Genomic DNA, 14,076 nt, shown 5'->3' on the forward strand with positions numbered 1-14,076 from the left:
CTATATTTCCATATACATGTAGGTTTTAAATTTTAGATTTGGATGCAGATACCAGATTTTGTATTCTGCTGAGTAGTAACTGCATGGATTGTGAATCATTGGGTAGTCTTTATTATTAATTAATTAATTACTATTTTTTAGGGAAATACTATCCTGCATAGTCCAAGATTACCAATACATTTTAAATGTTTGTGTATTAGTGTGTGTGAAACAGATAGAAGGGTATTAGACTATCCCTAAATTTTTCAGGTTTTTTTTGTTTGTTTGTTTTTTGGTCAGTTTACAGGTCAGCAACTGATAGATTAATGACATGATTATAATGGGAGTAAACAACAGATTTTGAATAGGATTTAAAGCCTATTGCAGAAGATGAAATTCATACATGGTACTGTTATTGAGACCAGCAACCAATGGCTACAAATGCACTACATCTTAAGAGAGAATTCACTAATAGCCTTGTGGTCATAGTATTTAACTAACTGCTAATAATTTATATTCATACCCATAGATAGTCCATCACTCAATCTTCCTTAGACAGTAGAAATTAGATAAAAATATTCATCAAGTTCCTAGGTCTAGTTACTTTTGTGGAATGGGAGTAGAACATTATTGGTCATATTATATTAATTCCTAAATGTTAATTTTTGGACATAGTTATATTTGACTCTTTCTGTGTAAAATATCATCCTGAGTAAGGTAACCCAGACTCAGAAGGACACACATGGTATGTACTCACTCATAAGTGGATACTAGATGTAAGGCAAATGATAGCCAGACTGCAACTCACAGCTACAAAGAAGCTTGCTAACAAGGAAGACCCTAAAAGGAACACATAGCTATCCCAAAAAAAAGGAGAAATAGATGAGCAAACTAGGAGTGGGGATTAATGGAGGACAATGAATGGGGCATGAGAATATATGAAAATGGGAGGGTTGAGCTTAAACAGGGACAGAGTGGGCAATCAAGGAAAGAGATACCATGATAAATGAAGGCATCATGGGAATAGGAAGAAGCAGGGTACTGGGGAAACCCTCAGGAATCCACAAGGATGACCAGACCTTGCACTACTGGCAATGCTCTACTCTGGTGCCTGGACTAGTGAATACCCTAACTGTCGTCACAGAGCCTTCATCCAGTGACTGATGGAAGCAGATGCAGAGAGCCATGGCCAGGTGCCAGGCAGAACTCGGGGAATCTATTCAATGAGAGAAAGAAAGGATATTGTGGGCAGGAGACATCATGGTCATGATGGGAAAATGTGCAGAGATGACCAGAAACACTAATGGAAACCCATGAACTGTGGACTAGTAGCTGTGGAGCCTCCATAGGACTAGAACAGTCCCTCTAGATATGGGAGACAGTTGTCTAGCTGGAACTGTTTTGGGGGGGGGGCAGGCAGGAGGATCGAGATCCATCCCTGGTGCATTGGAGGGCTTTTAGAGCACCTTGCACAGCCTTGGTGCAGGGAGGGACTTGGACCTGCCTCTTCTGAGTGTTCCAGGCTCTGCTAAATACCCATTGGAGACCTTGACTTTGAAAATGTGGGGATGGGGGGGGGTAGGTTGGAGGAGAAGGCTGAGGGGTAGAAAGAGGGAAGAGAACAAAATTGTGGTTGGTATTTAAAGTGAACAGAAAATTTCTGAATAATAATAAAAAAATTTAGAGGTATAGCCTCTTCCACCAGCATGGAAAGACAACTAGACCTGATATGGGATTTTGAAAACTCAGAAGCAGCCCCTAGCAACACGGTTTCTTTAAAAAGGCCACATCTTCACCAACAAGGCCATATTTCTTAATCTCAACTCTTTCAAATAGTGCCATTCCCTGATGACTAAGCATTCAGATATATGAACCTATGGGAGACATTCTTATTCAAACCACCATATTCTACTCCTTGTCCCAGTCATAGGCTTATAGCCATATAATAATGTAAAATGAACTTACTTCACTTACATACCAAGGTGTTGATTGTCCTCCCAAAATGAAATCCTTTATGTCTTTGGAGATTCCTTTTCTCATATTGTCCTCTGAAGATTATTCCTTATAAAGTTATCTTAGTCTCAAACAGCCAAGCCACTATTGAATCCATGGACTTATTTTTTTTTGGGTTGGTCAGTATTATTTCATGAAGGACTCTAGCATATCTAGGTAAGATGGTTGAAGTTTCTATTATAGCAGCATGCTTACCAACTGCTGGCACTACAAATGATATCCACAACAGTGGAAGCTTTCAGATTGACTCTAGCTTGATTTTCATGTTCCTTGCATGTAGTGTGTGTTTTATTCCAAATTAAGTTCTAACATTCAATTCTAGTCAGCAATCATGAATAACGGTAATGTCCTTAATCATTTTAGCAGTGTCTTGTGTTTCACAAGAAACCACTCATAGGGAAAAATCATATGCTTGAAAATGGTTATGTTTTTTATATTTAATATGTTTTATATTTTTATTTATGATGTATAAATTATATATATTTTATTCATTTTATATAAATATAAAATGGTTTTATATTTGAAAATATACTTGTTTCAGGGAGTAATAAAATCTAGGCAACTTTGAGGTTGCTTTCTGTGGTAGTTTGAATATAATTGGCCCTCATAAGCTCAACAGGTGTATTGCTTTTAGGAGTAGTGGCTTTGCATAGGGTAGGTGTGGCATTGGTGGAGGAAATGTGTCACTGGGGGGGGCAATCTTTGAGGTCTCCTTTGCTCAAGTTTTACTGAGTGTCACACTTAGCACAGTTGCTTTTCCCTTTGGATTAAGAGGTATCTTCTCCTTCTCTCAGCTCCTGCAGCATATCTGTCTGCATGTAGCCATGTAACACCATGATGATAATGGACAGAACCTCTCAAACAGTAACTCACCAAATTAAATGCTTTCCTTTATATAAGTTGTTATGGTCACCGTATCTCTTTATAGCAAGAGAAACCCCAACTAAGACAGAAGTTCATTACAGGGATTGAAGTATTGCTGTTATAGGTCTAATCATGTTTTGATTTGAAGGAATTTATAATTTATTATGTTGGGTTAGGAACGCAGTGGAATTCATTAAGCCTTGCTTAGTGGGGCAAACTAGTAGGAGCATGGAAGACAATGGTGTTGAAAATGGTTTGAACTTTGGGGGACTTAATCTAGAGGCTTCAGAGGAGAAGAATTTTAGTATGTTGCCTAGAGAAGAATTAGTGATATTTTGGTTAGGATGATGTCTGCAGTTTTCTCTTGTCAGATGAGCCTGCCTAAAGCTAAAATGAAGGTATTTGGATTAATTCTATTGACAGATAAAATATCAGAAGAGCCTAGTATAGACTCTGTTGTCAAGTTACTATTGTTAACTATCATAAAGATTTATAATGTAAAGAGCAAGTTGAGCAAGGATAAATATAAAATGAACAATTTGAGGGGGAAAAGAGCACCAGGAAGAGGAATGGAACTAAGACCACTGTTCAAGGAGATAAACAGATTTAAATGTGGAATAAGGGAATGCTTACCTCAAGGGAAGATCCAACCCTGCTAAGTTTCCAACTTGTGAAAAGGAATGAAAGAAAGATTAGACCCAAGTGTGCTCATGAACAACTTTATTCCAAGTATTTGAAAGACAGAAGCTGAAAACTGTGGTCCTGCATAATACTCAGCCTCCATATCCCAGAAATGAGCTCACCTTAAATATTTAATAAATATTTTTGTGGGCCCCAGGTGTATAAAATGTGATTCTTGACCAATAGGGCTTCCTGTGAATGAGAATTTTTGAAAAGAAGCTGTGTGTGCAGAACTGCGGAATACTTGAAGTGTTGCAGGTCCAGAAGTTAATTATCATATCTTGACCTAGTTTTAGCCCTCCTTGCCCACCTCTTTGTCTGAACTAGCATAATATAACTAACAGATAGAAATATTTCAGAATATATTAATTTAGCAGACCGTTAGCTTCCACTAACTCCAAAGCTAAGAATGTCATCAGATAGCATCTTTGACCTATGGAAAAGTTTCTTGCATGTTGCTGTAACTACTTCTCTGATGTATCCACCAATGCATTTTAAACTTGTCTTGATTGATGACTTTCTTTGTTTTGTGAAACTATGAAACTGTTTCCATATTGGAATATGGAAGTTGGGGTAACCAAAATCTGTGTTCCTGGGCCATGGTCACTCAGAATGACACCAGAATAAACTTTCTTATTCCATTTAAGATGATAGCTGTGGTTTTGTGCAAATACCCTTAGTTGGAAGGGAGTAAGGTGAGAGCCATGTAGACCTAGACAAAGGGTCTGGAGAGCTGGGCTTGGCTTTCACTTTATGAGTACAGGCAGAGAAGACAACCCTCATCTCTCTACTATTCTTTTACTTTTCATTTTTCTTTATTAAGAAATTCTATACTCACTCTACATACCACCCACAGATCCCACCTCATTCCCCCCTACCTTTAGCCCTCCCTCTCAAAGCACCCCACATCCATACATCCCTCAAATCAAGGTCTCCCACTGGGAGTCAGCAGAGCCCAGCACACTGAGCCTAGGCAGTTCCAAGCCCCTCCCCGCTGCACCAAGGCTGCCCAAGGCATCACACTGCAGGCACCGGATTCTCAAAACCCTGCCCATGCACCAGGAACAGATCTCAATCCCCCTGGCTAGGTTCCCCTGAAACAGTTTGAGCCAGACAACCATCTTCCATATCCAGACTAGTCCCATGGGGGCTCCACAGCCACTAGTCTACAGTTAATGGGCTTCCACTAGTGTAGTCAGTCATCTCTACATGTCCTCTCATCATGATCTTGAAGTCCCCCACCTACAGAATCCCTCCTCTCTCATCAATTGGATTCCCAGAGCTCAGCCTGGCACCTGGACATTAATCTTTGAATCTGCCTCCATCAGTCACTGGACAAAGGCTCTATGATGACAGTTAGTGTATTCACTAGACTGGTCATCAGAGTAGATCAGTCTAGGCACCCTCTGGAAAACTACTAGCAGTCCAAGGTGGATTCATCCTTGTCGATTCCTGAGAGCATGCCCAGCACCCTGCCTCTTTCTATTCCCATGATGTCCTCATCTATCATGGTATCTCCCTCCCTGCCCTCCCACTCTGTCCCTGTTCCAGCTTGACCCTGCCATTTCCCTATGTTCTCATCCCCCACTCCTCTTCCTCCACCACCACCCCCCACTCCCAGTCTGCTTATGCAGATCTCATCCACTTCTCCTTTGCTGGGCCATCCATGTGTCCCTCCTAGAGTCTTTCCCTATTAGCTAGCCTCTGGAGCTGTGGATTGCAGTCTGACCATCCCTTCCATCACATATAGTATTCACTTATGAGGGAGTACATATTATGTTTGTCCTTCTGAGTTTGGGTTACCTCACTCAGGATGATATTGTCTAGTTCCATCATTCACCTGCAAATTTCATGATATCGTTGTTTACTGTTGGGTAGTACTCCCTTGTATAGATGTGACACATTTTCTTTATCCATTCTTCAGTCAAGGGGTATCTAGGTTGTTTCCAGGTTCTTGCTATTATGAATATTGCTGATATATATGAACATAGTTGTGAGTGTGTCCTTGTGGTAAGATTGAGCTTTCCTTGAGTATATGCCCAAGAGTAGTATGCCATTGTGTATATGTACCACAATTTCTTCATCCATTCTTCTGAGTTTATGTTCAAGCTATCAGACTATTATTTCACCTGTAGTTGTACATAAAATGTTTTTAAATTTAAAAAGGTAGAAATATTATGGAATTGTATTACATGAAATATATATAGAATATACATATTATAGAGAAAGAAAGATTATATCTTATCTCAAGATGGAGAAGAAAGGAATACAGAGCAATTATTTCCTAAGTACATAATCTCTGTTTTGTGTGATGAAAAATTCCTACAAATGGACAGTACTATCAGGATACAATATCATGAATGTAATAAATCAATAAAATTAATGTAATTAATGAATATCATAAATATAATTATTGAATGAATACCACAAACGTAATTGATAACATGAGTGTAATTAATGAATATCATGAAATAAATAAATAAATAATGCCATCCAGATTATATTGGCTAGAATGTTGTCTCTAACATTCCCATTTGTTTTTTAAGGTTGGAGTTCCATACTTTACTGTTTTGCAAATATATGGATTGTTATACAGCTCCTGGTAATAATTGTGTTCAAATATGAAAATAATCATAAAATTGTACTTGTGAAATGCAGCAGCAGAAATCTAATGTAGCTAATAAATTGACTTTTTGTTTGTTTGTGTTTTGGAACAGGGTTTCTCTGGGTAGCTTTGCGCCTTTCATGGAACTCACTTTGGAGACCAGACTGGCCTGGAACTCACAGAGATCTACCTGCCTCTGCATCCCCAGTGCTGGGATTAAAGGCATGTGCCACCACTGCCTGGCCTATGCATTGATTTTCAATGACAGGAATTATAGGTACAAGGGAGAGTTTCCATTACAAATTCTTTTCCCTTTTCTTTCTTTTTTAAAATCACCATAGTCATATGATTATCTTGAGGAGATACGATAGTTAATGTACCAAAAAAATGTAAAAATTATAGAAAAATGATAGATCAAAAAATCAGGGTAGCAACTATTAGTGATTTGTGTGTCAATGTCTTTTTTCCTTCTTTCTGAAATATTGTAATAACATTTCCATCCTAAAGTAAAAAATTGAGGTAAAATAAAGTATTTAACAACTGTATGACTATAGTCATTACTTAGTGAATGTTCTACCATGTTTGTACCATGAGAGAAATCTGCAGGATTCAGTATTAGTTTTCTTCTTCAAAGACTCCCTTGATAAACAGCTCTTTAATAGGTGAGCCCCCTAAGTCCATTCAATTCACATGTGTTCTATCATTGTTTTCCTGCCCTAGCAAATGAAGACCATTGTCTCACAAGATTTCAATTATTTACTTAGTGACTCTGTGGAAGAGAAACAAACTGTTGAACTCTGAATTATGAAGTTTGGTTCAATTTTTCTTAAAAAAAATTAAAAAAACCAAAAGCTTTGAATGAAAGGAAAGTGTCAAAGTTACAGGGCCAATTAGGGAGAAATTACCAAAGGATAGATTGAATCAAGTGAGGATAGGAAGTGCTGTGACACCTGTACTTGTTTTAAAGCAAAGAAGAAAAAGTTCATTGACACTTAGAAAATTCTTAAATGGTATTTTATGATAGATGCTCAACAATATGAAGAATGTTTGACATTGTATCAACAAGTCTCATGTTAAAATTACTTTGCTGGGAAATTGGAAAATAAAAGATAGTCATTAGAAAATCAAAAGAACCATAAAGGACAAATGCAATATATTAGCTTCCAAATTTATCAGTGATATCACTTATTATGGTTAAAATTTTCAGATTAATAAAATATAGAGAAACAACAGTTCATAATAATGAAAAGGAAGGATAGAACTCGATATCAGGATGTTAATAATTCTACATAAATTATATGTACTTTATAAACAAAATACTACCTATATTTTTAGGAGAAAAAGATTAATCAATCTAAAATTAAGGAAAACTTAAGGAGTAAGAATCAAAACTGACAGAAAGAGAAAATAGTAAACATTTTATCTGCGGCCCACATGATGAAAGAATTGTCAGTGTATTAGATCTGTGGTAAATTTCCAACAGCTGGATTAAATAGACTTAAACAGAGACAAAGGAAAGAGAGGGAGAGAATCACCACTCTTTTTCACATCAAGCAGTCACAATAGACAACAAAAGAGTGAAGCTTCAGTTGGTCTTTAGGACCTAGCCACCAGGCACAGGAACTCTGCATTCCCAGCAAGTCTACCAGTCCCATTTAAAGAATAGTGCTTCCCTGGGCTAGAGGCAACCAGTGAAAGTCATGTCAGCAGGGTGTCAGGGGACAGAACACAACCTGGAGATTTCATCACACACATAGACCACTCTATCACATTTATCACACTACCAAAATGCATGAGAGATTTAACTTAAGGGATTCTTCTAGGCTTGTGAACTGTAGAATAACTGTAGACAAAAATAGTTATGGAAACATACAACATACATCCATTCTAGATTAAATATCACAATGCAAGTTGAACTGAATAAATTTGAGAGCCAAATATGAACAATGTGTGTGAATGTTCCAATAAATTCTTGTTCCTCCATATTTGTAAATAAAATAACAAACAGCCTTATAATATTCACTTTGTCAGCAATAATAGTATGCATAGGAAACATTCCATGGGCCAGAATCCCTTATTTCTTTACAAGGAAGCATGAAATAGATCCCTCTACTTCCGCAATTATTTGTTACATTTCATTATTGAAATAAGAGTTCCCCTAAACACTCTAATCTGTTCTCCAGCCTTCAGCTTTCTTTTCAGAACTTTCAAATGACCTTTCCTTAGGCACCTTCATTTTGTAGGACAGTAGATGGCGATGTGAGCAAGGGAATCACTGATCCCCAAAAGAGAATGGGCCCTGGAAGTCTGACATGTGCCTTTAAGACAGTGGTCCTCAGCCTTCCTAATCCTGCATTCCTTTAAGAGTTCCTCACACTGTGGTGACCCCCAAACACAAAACTTTGTTTTTACTCTCTAACTCTCCCTTTGTTACTGTTATGAATGGTAATGGAAATATCTGATATGCTACCCCAAATGGGTCTCAACACACAGGTTGAGAACCATTGCTTTAAGCTAAGGAAGGAATCTGAACTTCAACCAAAATTGCCTCCTTCAGGAGGAGAGTTTGTGTTCCATCTTAGAATCTGTCACAGAGAAAAATAGGTAAATCAAAAGAAGTTTCGACTCTGAAAAGCATATTATTTTTCTTGTCATTTCCCCCTTGGTCTTAGGGTATTGCAATTTATTCTATTGCACACACGTTCTTTCCTTTTACAGGATTTTCTTGTAATGCTGCCTTCCCCTATCTCCTAATTTTTAATCTCCAAAGTCCAATTGTAGAAGTTCACCAGTTTTTCTTTCTTTTTCTTTTTTTGCATTGGCATATTTGGTTACAGAAAACAACACACACAAACAAAATTTAACATTCTCACCTACTTTCATGAAGAAATCCATATATTTTCCTTGCATTAATTGCCATCTTGTTTAGTCTTCTTTACAAGCTCTTGTTCCTACCTAAGTACTAATCTTTTGTTTGTCTTTTCATCTCTGTTTTACATGTTTTAGCTACTTGCTTTTGTATCCAAAATCACTTTCTCTGAATAACTCCTAATGATTTTAAATGCTGGTTGTAGCCTGTGAACCTTAAAATCAATGTTCTTTACTAATGTATGATATTAATAGCACCTGATAGAAACCTCATTCTTATTTTTTTGTTTTGTCTATCTCTGTGAATCTCTTTTCAAGAGATAAATTCATCATTTTAGCCATTTGTCAATTGCTTGTATGTAGTAACTCTCATTTCTAATAGTTTAATTTCCCTTAGGTTGCAGGATACACAGGTCAAAACTATCTTATTATATATCAATAAGAAATAACTGTGAATTGAAGTTAAATATATGTTATTTCTACATATAATATGAATGAAGACATCAATAGAAAGCTTGCAAATCATATCATATGATTATCCAGATACAGGAATTATTTAGTAATATAAATGTTGCTGGGTGGTGGTGGTACATGACTTTAATTCCAGCACACAGGAGGCAGAGGCAGGCAGATCCCTGTGAGTGCAAGGGCCCCTTGATCTACAGAGTGAGAACCAGAAAAGGAACAAAGCTACACAGAGAAACCCTGTCTCAAAAAACCAAAAAAGAAAGAAAGAAAGAAAGAAAGAAAGAAAGAAAGAAAGAAAGAAAGAAAGAAAGAAAGAAAGAAAGAAAGAAAGAAAGAAAAGTTATATAAATGGGAAAAATGTTTGGTTTTTTTTTTTTTTTTGTGTGTGTGTGTGTGTGCAACATAATTACTGACTATTCAGAACAAATGAAGTATTCAAAAAGTAGCCGAAGAGAAAAATAAAAGGAAATTTGAGATGCAGTGATCAGGAAATTGTCTAGGAGCACATTACTATATGCTGTGGTAGAAACATAACAAAGACCCTTCCTAAAAATGAGGTTGGAGAAAGCCCACTGCACGATAGTTGCTCCTGACACATGGTGTGCAATGTTTAATCCACACTTAAACACTCATTGAAAAATAACTTTTTAATAAAAAAAAGTAGAGGAATGGCCTAAATACTATAAGATCAAAGTAAAAGGAATCAATATGTACTTTTCAATAATGATGATTATTAATGGTCTTTATTTCTCAATAGGAAGAGACAGCACAGATTACTGGAATGGATCAACAGTAGATATCATCAATTACTATCTCATTCCACAAAATGAAGATCACCACAAATTCAGACACTGCTTTAAAATGATTAAATGTAGAAGGGTTTTCCAATTAAATGAACCAATTAAACAAGAGTTCTGTTCAACATTTGGTAAAACAGATATGGAGTCAGATATAATGAGAAACATCAAAGAAGTTCCTTATATCTATTAAAGGAACATAAGCAAAAGAGAATATTAGGACTATATTTTTGTATCCAAAGGAAGAGCATGGAGGGGTCAAGAGTAAAGGCCACCAGAAGGGCTATGTGCAGAAAAGAATTTTAGGGTGACTACATTTAGAGCCACAGAATAAAAGTTAAATGCCTCTCTCAACAAAGATTTCTGAGAACTTTGGTATACTGAGAAACAAAGGAGTTTTTTTAGTGTGTGTCTGTGGAAATTCATCCTTTACCCTCACTCATGTGGGAAGTCTAAGTTATTGCCTAGATGGGCTCTTTTATTGAGGATCTTGATTAACCAAGTGGCTCAGGAACAATAGCTTTGTTGTGTTCTTATTCATAGCAACAAAAAGGAACAGGGATTTCATGCTATTTCTCAGTACAGAAAGGCATCTTATTGTTTGTAGCCTCCCACATTACACAGCCAGGAAATGGTGAACACTTCCTAATGTTAAATAGCATCCTTTTGGATACTTGGGAACAAAATTGCATGGACAATTTACTAAATAACTAAAGGGAGGAGATGAACAAGAAGCACCTCCAAATAAGCCAAGCCCAGATATACACAGGTGGATAGAAATGTCCTGCAGCACATTGAGAAAAGATGGCTTACCTCATGAGGAAAGGAGGTTACAACAGATTCTTACTACAGGCCTGAGGGGAAAATATAGTGTGTTCTTGTATTTTGCCTTGATATATGGTATCATAGAAATGAAAATAAAAAAAGGACTGAAAACCTATTAAATCCAAAGAAATGGAGCCTCACAACTCTAGCTGCTAGAAAGAAAGATCAACTGAGAAGCCAGAACTAACAAGGGGTGAAAAAAAGAAGCAATGATGATCAAAAGATTGGTACAGGTTCCTGTCTTCCTCTTTCTTCTCATCCCACTCCCACAAAAAGGAGATCACTTTGAGAAAGAGGGAAATCACCACAGATTTAACACATCCAAATTAGTGATCAAAGACCTCATTGATCAAAAACCCAGAAGGCTGCTGAGGCCATAGAACCTTTCAATTTCAGAGCAGATGGAGAGGATGACTTTAGGAAACTACTCTGGAAATATCAACAGCCACAAAAATTTTCAATCAAGAAATCTAGAAGATGAATTCAGTCCAGCATAAATGACTGACTGAAAGCAAGAAGTTTTTATTGCATGATTGTGTGAAGGCAACATGAAGACCTAGACTTGATTTATAGGCTCTTAGATAGAGAAGGGCCACCATCTTTGACCACATGAAGATAGGGGGCTGTACTCATCTCAAGAAAGAACCTCAGGAATGGGCCATGACAACTTGAGCAGATACCCTAGAAGCAGCTAATTAAGAAACAAGGCAGTAAAGTTTAACAAGATCCAGATGCTCCTGCAAGACATCCTGTCCACAGTTTATGACCCTTGTAGATATCCAGATATCCTGTCAACAGGTTGTAGTTCTATACCACAAGTTTAACCCAATAGTTTCATAGCTACTGCTGCCAAATTTCCCTCCATCTGCTGTATTGGACCATAGGGTAATGGTCCAGGTAGGAATGTGAAAATAATAAGACCCTTGTGTGCTTGCATCAGAAACAGGTTCAGTGGTGGTCTCTTGGGGTTTTGTGACACAGATTCAATGATTGCAGGGAAGGTCAAGGAAATAAAAGTGAGTGAGCCATGGCCATGTCTGAGGAACCTTCCCCTGGCATCAGTTCCAGTTTATATTCAGGATATCATGTACTAGCTTCTAATGTGTCTATGACAATCTCAGTAGGAAGAAAGGAGATATATAAGACAATGAGATTGGAACACAGCAAAGAGATGAGAATAACAATGTTCAGCCCAAAAGAAAGAGGTTGCTTTGACAGAGCCCTTGGATAGTGGCAAAGGAAAGTGGAGGACCCTAGATGCTAGGTCATAGAGCATAGGCAAAGAAAGTATCCTACATCAGATATTAATCCTTTTCATCTGATGCCATCAGAGTACTCCATGCTTCCAAGAAGATACTAAGGCTGCTTAGGGGTGAGGTCTTCATTTTATCCATCAAATAACACTGTGCCAGCAGCCTAAACTATACACTCTGTTTATTCAGTGCTAATCCTGCACTATGACAGGTGAGAGACAAGGTGATGGTCACAGAGGATAAGATCAATATCCCCATTAAGGTGTCTGATGTCAATGTTGAATGTTTCTGCCCTTGGTTTGTTTGCAGTAGCCCTGCCTAGTGTCACCATTGCAAGTCCCCGCTGCAGTGAAGGGGTGGTGAGCATGCTGCAGCACTTGGAACTGCACCAGCAGGTTGCACAAGCACTGATGCCCCAGGAAAGAAGAAAGTAGAAAGGAATCAAGAGGTGACAGAGGAGTCTGGTGATGACACTGGCTTTGGTCTTCTAACCAAAACTTTGTGCTAACATGTCCAAGAAAAACTGAACATCTTTTAGAAAATCCTGGTATCCGCCCCCAGCTTAACCAGATGCACAGAATGCTAGTATGGAAGACTATATCTTGGTGACAGTGTGTTCTTTTTTTTAAGGATATTCTTATTCACCACTATTAATAGGCTTAGGAATATTCAGGCTCAATTGGGACAATTTTTGAGCATGAAAATGGTTCAAATGCCTCTATCACAGACTAAGGATGTTGAAAAATTAATAGTTATGTTCACAACTTGTTGATAAAGTACAAGAAAGCAGAGATATGTGATATTTATCGTTAGATAAGAGAAGATCTTTAATAGTCTATTGACAGTGACACAAGTCTATGTAAACTTGTTTTCTGAACCAGGTTGTGTAAGTCTTGGCTCTAGGTGAAAATTACTGACACCATAAAGAACAACATAGTATACAGACAAAAATGTCAAAATAAATTTACTTACAAATTTTCACACAATTGGTGAGGAATTTAATTTTTCTCGTCTACAAGTGGTGTTATCATTTATAGAAAATATGAAGTTAGATAATGGCCTCTAAAATAGGGAGGGTTAGCTGCCAGTCTTTGTTATGTAGACTGGGACATTGTTCTTTCCCCAGACTCCCTAATTCCATGACTCAAATTTATCCAATTATAAACTTTCAGCATGAAAGTTCCCCATCCTTAAAATCCTGTTTTAGAAATTGCAGTGAAAGAGATTGTTCAAAGATTTTTGAACTCTAATTTCCATTTTGCTATGCTGATGCTGAGATTCAGAATAAAACAAACCAGAGTGTACAAAACTCACATTTGATTTTACTCATATTTGATGAAATGTGTTGTTGACTGAAAAAGAAATATAGAGCTGGGAGGGTATGATTTGAAAAATTAATAATAAAGAGCAGAATTATAAGAATCAGACTGAAGTAGCAGTAGAGCATTTGGGAAGCATGTGTTTCATTCCTGAAAATATTAGGGAAGAACCATAAAACAGACAAACAAAACATCCTAAAAACTTAGACACCCTAAAAATAACATTTTTTTCATTGTTTAATCAAATTTCATTCAGGGTTACAAAATTTTTTTAGGATATCTGAACACTCTCATATGAAAATGTATTTTTACAAGAAACCTTCTTTGAATAAAAATCTATCAGCTTGCACATCTGACTATATTTCTCATTTGTTACAATTTCAAAATGACGTTTAATCATTCTG

The sequence above is a fragment of the Peromyscus leucopus genome, chromosome 1 (assembly GCF_004664715.2).
Source record: "Peromyscus leucopus breed LL Stock chromosome 1, UCI_PerLeu_2.1, whole genome shotgun sequence".
NCBI lineage: Eukaryota > Metazoa > Chordata > Mammalia > Rodentia > Cricetidae > Peromyscus > Peromyscus leucopus.